Source organism: Pelobates fuscus, chromosome 3 (genome assembly GCF_036172605.1).
Source record: "Pelobates fuscus isolate aPelFus1 chromosome 3, aPelFus1.pri, whole genome shotgun sequence".
Lineage (NCBI taxonomy): Eukaryota > Metazoa > Chordata > Amphibia > Anura > Pelobatidae > Pelobates > Pelobates fuscus.
Window position 1 is genome coordinate 75907906 of NC_086319.1, and position 9704 is coordinate 75917609.

At 40.4% G+C, this 9704-nt stretch overlaps 1 protein-coding gene across 1 annotated transcript in view; it reads right to left on the minus strand.

The window, feature by feature from the left end:
* GAS2L3 (growth arrest specific 2 like 3) overlaps positions 1 to 8915 on the minus strand; it is a 231850-nt gene extending 222935 nt beyond the window's left edge. The window contains exon 1 of the mRNA XM_063447229.1: positions 8825 to 8915. The gene's annotated coding sequence lies outside the window, so the exon portion shown is untranslated. The remainder of the gene's footprint in view (positions 1 to 8824) is intronic.
* Between the last annotated feature and the right edge of the window lie 789 nt (positions 8916 to 9704).

Here is a 9704-nt window from a genome sequence, read left to right on the forward strand (position 1 = left end):
GACTTCTATTCCGGCACTCTGTGATCATATCAGAGCACAGGCTGGGAAACCCATCGCCAGCAGTGTTCATTTTGGCGGCAAATTTCAATTTATTTTTAGTCAGTCTTTTGACTAAAAAAAAAGTAATTAGTCGTATTTTTGTCACCTGAATTGTTTCAGTTTTACTAAATTTTGACTAAAGTTGATAGACGACAAAACTAACTCTGGTTGCCAGTGCTCTGACTCCCGCCCAGAGTGCAGGAACCGTGAGAGAGAGAGTGCAGCTGCAACCCAGAGAAAAGAATCTTAAAGGGCCGCGCGGGGAGATCTTTTGATCGCTGTTCCGGTTTGAAGGTGGCCCAGTAAAAGCCTGAGCACTAACCAGCTCTGATTTGGGCCCCCCCACCCCTTCAAGTGGCACCTAGGGCATGTGTGTATGTGTGTCTGTCAGTGAGTGTATAGGTTTACGTGACCTGCCCCGCCCAGTCACATGGGCAAAGTGTGTTTTTACTCACCCTTTGCTGATGACACCGCGGCTAGCCCTATCTCCATGGCTGAGGTCAACAATCGTGATCTCAGCCAATCCATTGCTTTCCCAGAGAAAAAAACATTAGGAGACTATTGCGCATGCGCAGCAAAACGCCATGCTGCTCAATCAACTTCTCATAGAGACGCATTAAATCAATGCATACCTATGGGGAGCATTAATGTAGGTGCTGCACACCGTGCAGCACTGACCCAGGAAGCACGTCTAGAGGCTTTCTGAGTGACTATCACTAGAGGGTTACCAGACAGGAATGTTAACCATGCCTTTAGTCTGAAAAGTCAATGTTTACATTGAAAAGCGTGCAGGGACAGTATATAGACTTCAGAACAACTACATTAACCCCTTAAGGACACATGACATATGTGACATGTCATGATTCCCTTTTATTCCAGAAGTTTGGTTCTTACGGGGTTAAGCTGAAGTGATTCTGGTGACTAGTGTCCTTTTAAGATTTTTTTTTTAAGTTGAAAAATCTGGCTCCTAACATTTTTAGCTGGCTCACAGATTTCAAGCAAATTTTTCAAGGCCAGATACAACGTATTAATGAAGCCAAAATCAAATGCATTCAATGGTTGCTCCAAATATAACCACGTTAGTGATTTCAGTGATCAATTGACGCTCTCCACCAATGAACTGGCGATGGAATGCAGCGGTGCAGAAGCTGGATGCGGGTCACCCAACTCACAGGATGTTTGCCACCTGTCAGGACCCTATTAAGAGGACAAGCCAAAAAAGGAAAGGTGTCAGGTTACTCCTGGCATCAAAGCAGGCTGTAGTTGTTCTGATGCTTAAGAGTAACATTTTAAAGTTGTGGGTGAGATAAGGAATCACATTCCCCGCTATTCTGACTGAATACAAGAGTATGCATATAAAATATAACAAACAAAATTACAATTACATTTTGTCTGACTCCTATATTATATAAAAATGTATCAAGCCCTACTTTGTTGACTTTTTAAATACAGATAGAGCCAAGCCACTGACCAATCGTCATCATATACACGCAAATGATAAAATATCTGGGAAATATCAAACAATGCCAGGCTTTACAAGAACATTCTCTGTACAATGCAATTCCTCCATGTGGGACTTCAATTGAATGGGATATTTCACATTTTGCACATCACATCCATAAATTGCTGTGTAACTGTGCCAAGGAATTCTTCCCCTACATGGGTCTTTGTTTGATGGCATTTTAAAACAGAGCTTTCTTTATACAACTGTGAAAAAAGAAAATGAGAAACTTTTCCTTATTTTGTTGGAAGTACACAAGTCAACATGCAATTAGATTTACATGTTTCAAAAGTCAGATAACACAATTTGAACAAATGTCATCAATATTGGGTTTAATGGACACTGCATGCACAAGGTGCTCTGTTGTTTTTATAGGGGCAAGCACAGAGAAAAGTACTCTCTTGGGTTTCTTTAGAGGATAACTCCAAGCATCATAACCACGGTGCATGCTGTACAGGTTATGGTGCCCAGGGTATCACAACACTTCCCCAATATAAGTAGGTAAACCCTTTGCCAACAATCTAACAACTTACCTGAGGTCCATCAGGTGCTGTCACTTCCTTCTCACTTCCTGTGACTGGGAAGCTCCTGCACAGAACTTCAGTTCGCTCTCCCGAACTAAATCCACCCGTGCATGGCCAGCTCACTGGCTGAAAATGTCTGCTGATCACTCTCAGCCAATGAGCTAAGCCCTACACTGTCAGGGCAGCTCAGAACAGGTAACTGGTGTTTAGTAGACCCCGGATAAGTTATCAAACCATTTGCAAACATAGATTGGCACCAGAGCATTCCTACCACCATAACGAATCAAGGTCCCTTTTTGGCAGAAAATCTCTGCTTTTGATCTTCTACAAGGACATTTGCAGAAACCAGATGCTTCCTTGGATTACGCAACCCGTACCATGTGCCATTTTTCTGAACATTCATTATAATTTTTTAAATTTAACAAGTTAATGAATTGCAATTTTGGCTACTGAGTGCATACTTGAACAACTTCATTATTACTTTTATAAAAAAAAAAAAAAAAACTTTTTTTTTTTTTTTTATACAGGAAATGTACACAGATGACTAGGTTCCAGCAACTTTAGTGAGCATCCACATATTAATATTCTATAATTGTGTGCAGACCCCTGGCTCAGCCTCAAAAAGCCAATAAGTCATACATCCAAAACCAGTCTAGTGAGAACTCATAAAACGGATGTGATGTGATTCACTCTATTGCAACCTTAAACCAGGGGTGCCCAAAAGGTAGATCCCCAGATGTTTTAAAACTACAGCTCCAATGATGGTTTTTCATTCTAAAAGGTATGCAAAGAATCATGGGAGTTGTATTTCTACAACATCTGAATATCTACTTTTTGGGCACCCCTGCCTTAAACCAAGATATGTTTCCACCATCTCTGGCCTTTATCAAGACATCACTGATAATGATTGGAAGATAGTTGTAGGTTTTTCCAGTGTAAGGCTGCAGTAAGTGTTGGAGTGTTTTGCTTATTGTTATTTTTATTAACAGGGTTATTTACTCAAGTGAGAATTCAAAGTGATTTTCCAGTTTAAAGTTATAATAGCCAAACTGGAACAAATCCCTAAGTCAGCTATGTTTTCAGTTCAGCTACTCTGGCCTTAAATTTGAAATTCACTTTAGTAAATAGCTCTGTTTGTTTCCAGTAAGGGGTCACAACACTTCCGCTTTTAAAGACAGACATCCAAGTGATGGAGCTAGAATGCATGGGTTTTAGATCTGCATGTCTCATCAGCCAAAATAATCTACATACATTTTGACATGATTCTCAAACAAAAATTTAGTTTTGCCATGCTTCCTTAGCATTCACTGCCAATTATATAAAACCAACAACAGCACCAAACCTAGCTAGGATTGCCTAAAAATACACAATAGGACTAAAAATGAGGGGAACTGTGGAAATTAAAGAAAAGATTCGAATCAAAGTGTCCTGAAGTTCTACAAGCAAGAGAATATTCTACAAGACTTCATGCAGACCAAAAGCTCTACATTTGTACTACACCATATGTCAAGAGTAGATAAATGCAAAAAAAAAAAAAAAAAAATCTCATATGCTATGTAGCACTAATTGTGGCCTTCAAATATATTTGGTGAAATTGTTCTCCTCTTGTCCTCCATTATCTGTGGTAGAGCTTGCAGTCAGCACCCAGCCAGGCGCTATAACGTATTTAAAATGGTTAGAAAATGGTTTCCTCAATAAACTGAAACTGCAGTTTTTCCCATGTGTAAATATATCTGTGATGGAGTTATGGTTTAATGGTGAACCACAAGTTGGTCTGGACTAATACACGTGAAGGCATCAAGGAAGTCCGTTGAAATGATGTATTTTTTCTTCTTACACAGAGCTTTTATGTTACAAATCACCAAACTGTAATTATATAGCAAGGACTTTAACCTGTAGAATCTCCCATGGCCCTTTCCTATTCGGTGGAAGTATAAAAGTATAATCGGTCATTTGAAGTGTATAATGATGCACTGCATTATAAATCCCAATAAACAAGCAGGTTATTCACTACTGTACAGTGTTAATTAGTGGTTAATTCAAAGTTAATTTAAAATTCTAGGACAAAAATCTCCACCTCTTGTACCGGTCAATTACTTGCTGGTATGTTTTCTTATTGTAATACAGTCAAGTGCTTGGAATAATTGGTCCTACATCAATGCGTATAGTAATACATTATTGTTATTATAATAAGCTTGCAAGGACTGTATTCACTAAACACCTATTAGAATGAAATGAAAATAAATGTTTGCAAAAGTTTAGTTGGGGAATTATTCCAAACCAAGGGGGGAACTCGGGTGTTGTGCTGCCAATGGTCTTCAGCATGCTATGTGTGCGGACGATAGACACCTAATACACAGAGATTTATCATTAGCTAGCCGGGAAGTCTCGGTCTGGTCTAAATAATGATGCAGCCGAAACTGGAATTACAGTAATTGGTAGCAAAGTGCAGCGTTTCAAATAAAAAAAGCTGCGCATGCAGACTCCAAGTAGCACGACCACTTCAAATCACTGCTTGGTGTAACCTTTTAAAATAAATCCCAACACAGAAAAACTGAACTTTTTACAAAGATTCTCACTTTATGAAAAGCTCAAAAGTGACAATGCTGTTTGAATAATAACAATGTCCTTTTGGAAAGACGATACATTGTTTCTTACTAATATATTGTGTTCCAAATTGAGACAAAAACATTTTACAACAGGTCTGAGTCATTTCTTCCTGAGAGAAGGCTTACATGACATCATTGCTATAATGTGATAAATAAGCTATTTGGTGACCAGAAAATGGGGATGTCAGGAGCGGATGTCAAAAGTGCTGACCACTACAATTATTCTTTCTAGGCATACACTTAGTATAGAACAGTTATACATAAGGTACAGAGGCTAGTGAGTAACCAGGATACCAGCACTCTCCATTACCCAAGCAGATGGGGCACTGCACATGGGAACTCGTCTAATGCATGTGGTTAAGTCCCTGGAGAAAGTATAATGTTATCTTAATACTATTGGGAACACCAGGGAGTTGCTGACAAGGTTTGTGTATAGTGACAAGTACAAATGGATCTCTGCAGACAACCTTAGGATTCCTCTCAGTATAAACACAACATAACTTTGATATCAGATTTCCTCCCAATAAAATGGAACATTCTGTTAAAAAAAAAAAAAAAAAAAAAAAAAAAAAACACACGACTTCTACTAATCAGAAGTAAAGAAGTGGCATATATATCAAAACAGGTGACACCCTCATGGGTAGTGACCATTGCCATAACTGAACAAAATAACAGGACATTAGTGAAAATGACTACTTGTAAAACGAGACATTTCAGGCACTCGATTCACTAACATGAAAGATGTTGAGAACCTTGGAATAAGAATCCAAGGGGCTACAGTGAGCAAGGGCTACTGCAAACATTTTCTTTTCACTTTATTTTTGCTTTAAATTACTAATTTGCTGCCACTTATTTTATTTTTTTTTCTTACAAAACCTGTAAAATAAACTTAAAACTTACCCAAACCCAACGATGGGCCACGTTCTTCCAGAATGTTGCTACACGCCATCACTGTTTCTATATTGGAGGTCCAATCAAATACTTATCATATGCCTCGTTTCCACTGAGCGGATCGGTTCGGGTTGGTACAGTTTGGAAGGTTTAGAATGGACCAGCCCATTCTGGTGAGCGTTTCCACTGCAAGTCAAACCTTCAGGGCCATGCAGGGTTTAGAAAAAAATGCTCTTCCTGTCCACCAATCAATGGATTGTATAGTAGTTTCGCCCTAACCGAACCGTTCCATTTTCTATGGCCCTACATCTGAAGCAGGACCCTGAATGGATTGGTACGGTTCGCTTGTATGGACCACTTTCATAATGGAAACACCCAAAATAGCGAACCGTACCGAACCGAACCGCTCAGTGGAAACGAGGCAAAAGAGAAGCATTTGATTGGACCATTCTCACAGTTTTACAGACTCAGAGTGCATGTGTGGATTGCACTCGCTCTGACAAGGAGGTAAGAGAGGGGACAAAAAAAGAAAATTAAAATGGACGATTGATCGTGCATATAGGGAGGCGGGGAGGGAGGGGACAACTTTTGCAGTAGATATTTATAAGGACTATTTGCATGCAAGCAGCACGCACACAGTCCTACAAGCTTCTATTTGCAGGCGCACTCACACCACTGCGTGCAAGGAAAGAAGATTATTATATTCATCGCCATGTAAGACAGATGACAGGCACAATTTTTGCACAGAACTCACATTAGGCAGTTTGGAACAGATTATGCCGGTGAGCCACTACCCAGGCACAAATTCACAAATATCTTTGTATAGGCAGCTTTTCAAGCATACAGAGTTACATAGTAACTGTTCTACAAGCAGAAGTGGTCATAGTGGCTGGAGTAACCTTTTAAAGTGAAACCAAAGTTTATAGATTTTTGCAATTTTAAATCATAATATTTTGAAATATCGGACAGCAGCAAAACAAAAAACTCACATGATGGGAAAGATAAAATTAAATAAAAAAGCACTTCCACATAAATCACAAATCCAAAATGTGTATACTGTATATATATAAATATAGTTAGTACAATGTTAAACAAAAACTCTGCACACCAGTCAAGCCATAAGACTTGCTTTTCACACAAAAAAATAAAAATGTTACAACTGCAAAGGATTCTGGGTGGGCATTTGCAAATTAGTTTAACAAAATTAAATTTTTGCCTCATTCCATTTTTCCATTTTAAACATGGATTCCTTTGAGTGTGTTTGCTGTATACAACAGCTTTGAAACACAACGTAGGAAAAGATGCAAAGCCAGTGAACCACTCATGAACAGTTGTTTCATTGTTAAAGGACCACTATAGTCACCCAGACCACTTCAGCTCAATGAAGTGGTCTGGGTGCCATGTCCCCCAGGTTTTAACCTTGCAGCTGTAAACATAGCAGTTTCAGAGAAACTGCTATGTTTACATTTTGGGGTTAATCCAGCCTCTAGTGGCTGTCTTCCTGACAGCCACTAGTGTCGCTTCTGTGACGCTCAATGCAAAAAAAAAATGTAATGCTTTCCTATGGGCAGTTTGAATGCGCGCGCGGCTCTGGCCGTGCATGCGGTTCCACTCGGGAACTGACGTCGGAGGGGGAGGAGAGGTCACCAGCGCCGGATTAAGGCAAGTGTCTGAAGGGGTTTTCAATTACAATTTTATCCCCACCATAACCTTTTTGTACACACACACACACACACACACACACACACACACACATACATACATACATACATAAACAGTGCATTCCTTACATATTTCACCCTTGTAATACATGTATAAACGTTAATTTGTACAAAAAAACAAATATTCAGAAAGAAATTTATAAAAATAAAAAAGGGTGGGTGTATTCTGTCCATTAGGGTTTTAAAATAGATACTAACAATGAATATACCGGTAGGTTAGTTTATACAGAAAACTAAGTGCCTTGTGAAAACCTTGGTCAGGACCAATAAATGGGTCCTCCAATGTTTGAAAGATGAGCCCAGGGAACTGCTCATAAACACTGGCCACTATAGACATATTGCATTCCTCAGAGTTATGCAGGCTGTACATAATACTAGATACATAGTGTCTGATGTGTTTTGCAGAATTCATTTTTTTACAGCAGTAGAATTTGTCATTTAAAACTGAAGCACTGGATATTCAAGCTGATGCCATGTATGTTATCCATATCAAATACAGGCTATGGATCACTGCATGAAACTATGAGTACTGGGGGTCCCTGTGAAAGATGACACCATATGCTTTGGATCTACATAGCAAAGTGTTTCTCAACATTACCAGTAGAAGTTAAAAAAAAAAACACACTTTTCCTCCCCCCCCAGTACACCTTTATCCATGTTATCCTATAAAGAGCTTCTGCAAGATCAGGCAAAAAATCAGGTTTGCTGCACCCTAATGAGCCCAGATCTGCCTTCACCCTCTCCTCATTCTTTTTGCCTTTAGTTTCTCTCTCTGACAATCTTTCTTCCTTATTTCTCCAAATTTCTTCCTCTCACATTCCCATGATTTATCTGCCAGTCTCTCTTTCCCCACTGCCTTTTTATCCTGTATCCTAACTAGCATTTACCAAGTTCTCTACATCATCCTTGGTGTGTTGAAAGATAATGGAAATTCTGCATTTGTGTGTGTACTGCTGCTTGTAGTGCTGTGTGTAGGGGGGAGGCAGTGTATCATTTATTTTTATGAAAGATTGTGTATGCATGGGCAAATAGTGCGGGATGATGAGTATACTGTATATATTAGGAGACAGTGTGTTGCTGTGTATATGTTGTGTTAGGGGAGGCAGTGTGTGTTGCTGTGTATAGGTTGTGTTAAGGAAGCAGTGTGGGTTGTTGTATATGAGTTGTATTGAGGCAGTATGTGTTGCTGTGTATATGTTGTGTTAAGGAGGCAATGTGGGTTGTTGTATATGAGTTGTGTTGAGGCAGTGTGTGTTGCTGTGTATATGTTGCGTTAAGGAGGCAATGTGGGTTGTTGTATATGAGTTGTGTAGAGGCAGTGTGTGTTGTTGTGTTAAGGAGGCAGTGTGTGTTGTTGTGTTAAGGAGGCAGTGTGGGTTGCTGTGTTAAGGAGGCAGTGTGGGTTGCTGTGTTAAGGAGGCAGTGTGGGTTGCTGTATATGTTGTGTTAATGAGGGAGAGTTGTGTTGAGGCAGTGTGTGTTACTGTGTATATGTGTTGTGTATTCCCCAATCGTACAGTAATCACAGCTCTCACTCACCAGGCAGCTTCCTGTGTCAGTATCTCTGGCCGGGGATCAATATGGATAGAGATATGGATAGCTCGGTCTGTCAGCCCCCAGCATGTCCTGCCCTTACTGCCAGCAGCTCCCACGGCCTCACTCATTCGGACAAACCGCCTGCCCAGCCCCAGCATCAACCGTCAGTCTGATTGGCCGCCTCCAGGTGCTCTGCTTCGAACTGTCCAATCAGAAACGGCAGAACGCCCATCAGACAGCGCTCTACCTCACCTCCAACTAGCATAGAGCTGCAGCTGCCATTCTGACAGCCCATCAATAGATAACATCACTGGGTTATTCAGGCAGCTGTCATCACATGTAACATCACATGGACTATACACAGAGAGCAACATGCACAATACAGAGAGCAACATGGACCATACAGAGAGCAACATGGACCATACAGAGAGCAACATGCACTATACACAGAGCAACATGCACTATACACAGAGCAACATGGACCATACAGAGAGCAACATGGACCATACAGAGAGCAACCTGCACTATACACAGAGCAACATGCACTATACACAGAGCAACATGCACTATACACAGAGCAACATGGACCATACACAGAGCAACATGGACCATACACAGAGCAACATGGACCATACAGAGAGCAACATGGACTATACAGAGAGCAACATGGACTATACAGAGAGCAACATGCACTATACAGAGAGTACAGACCGTTAGCCTAGAGAGTAACATGCACTATACAGAGAGTACAGCCTGTTAGCATAGAGCAACATGGACTATACAGAGTGCACACCTAGCGTAGAGCAACATGCACTATACAGAGAGTACAGCCTGTCTGCATAGAGCAACATGTACTACACAGAGAGCAACATCAAATATACAG